Here is a 1,737-nt window from a genome sequence, read left to right on the forward strand (position 1 = left end):
TATGCCCCCTTGTTTGATCATTTTTGCAATATTGATCAGAATTGACTGTTTGACCATCTTTGACCAATAGAGGCCAACACGTGGCATCTCCTCTCGCTTTGGAATTAGGGTTTCCTAAGTGTTGCTTCCATGGTTCACGACTGTTGCAGTTTTCGTAAGGTGGTTGATGGAATCCAGTGTGGTGCATTTTCGCTGCTGAGGCAAACTACTATGACACAGTTTCAGACATGCTTTGTGTATGCAGGTTCACGAACGATGGTGGAGTAGCAAGATTCAAACAGTTGCGTGGTGATGTAGTCTCATGAACGTGGTGCTTCAGTGCTCTTGCGGTGGTCATGCTTGGACGTCAACAGATGTGGATCTGCATCCGATTGGGCTTAAATGGTCGTTGGTGCAAGATAATGGCGACGAGTTCACATTTCACAAAGTTATTGTCATGGTTGCTGCGATTGAAGTCGCCTGCGTCTTGCTTTACCACATGAACATGGTGGTTCGAATAGGTGCAACAATGACTGCGTTGCGGTGGTGTCGTCGTTCTACAGGCGTAATGATGGACACGAGCTTGGTTCATGCAAGTTTTGGTGCATTTCATGGTGGTGGCAAGGTTGAACGCTGCAGGTGCGTGGAGGTTTGAAGTAGTTGTTTCTCCGATCTAGTGGTGTCGGCGTTGGTGTTTGATGGTGATGGAAACACTATGTTGGTCACGGTGGTGGCATTGCAGTGGCTCATGGTGCTCTGAAGAGAAGATGGAAGGCTGGCAGCGCGGTGGTGGCATTCTGAGCCTAGGTTTTCTTGTTGTGTGGAGAAGAGAAGGAGATGATAATGTGGCGCACCCTGATTGGTGCATATGTGTGTGCAAGGATAGTGACACGTTTCATCATATGGTTGGCCAAATTTGAAAGATGTGGAGTGTCATATGGCTTGATCCGGCTAAGTTGTGTTTAAGTGGTAGGAATGTGTAACTTAGAAGAAACCAATGGTGTAGAAAAGGTTTTTGGGTGGTCCACTTGAAGAAGGAGAGTGTAAGATAAAAACTAGGGGTACATTTAGCTCCTCAATTATTTCTTTTCAAAATTCACAGATTTTGGACTTAACTTGTAACTCAGAACATTTCCAAATCCACACTTTTAATGACCCAAATAAAATTTCAACTACATTAACAAACATTAGAATATCCAATAATATTTTATGCAACTAAAATCACTTTTTATGCCATTTTTATCTTACGAACTCAATAAATCCAATAATCACAAATCTTGATTAAATCAATCTTTTAAGTACTAAAATTCAATTAAATCCCCAAATTTAATACTAAATGGGGGCAAAAATTTGAACTCATCACTCACAAAGGCAATTGATTAGTTAAAAAAAGAATTTGAGATGAAAGATCTTTGAAGGGCAAAGTTTTGTTTTAGATTAGAAATTGAATATTTAAATAAAGGTGTTTTTATACATCAAGATGCTTAGATAATTAAGGTGCTTAAAAGGTTATAAATGAACAAGTCATATCTATTATGCACTTCAATAGTTATGAGGTCGTTATTCATTGATAAAGGCTCTTCTTAAACCTCAAGAAAATGATGAAGACATTCTTGGTCCAGAAGTACCATATCTTAGTGTAATTATACTGATGAAGACTAATGTATCTTGCTAATTATACTCGACTTGATATTGCATTTACTGTAAATTTGTTAAGTAAGATATAGTTCTTCAACTACAAATATGAGCTTATTTTAT

This window comes from Vigna unguiculata, chromosome 6 (assembly GCF_037176805.1).
Source record: "Vigna unguiculata cultivar grain cowpea cultivar isolate G323 ecotype 2 chromosome 6, ASM3717680v1, whole genome shotgun sequence".
NCBI lineage: Eukaryota > Viridiplantae > Streptophyta > Magnoliopsida > Fabales > Fabaceae > Vigna > Vigna unguiculata.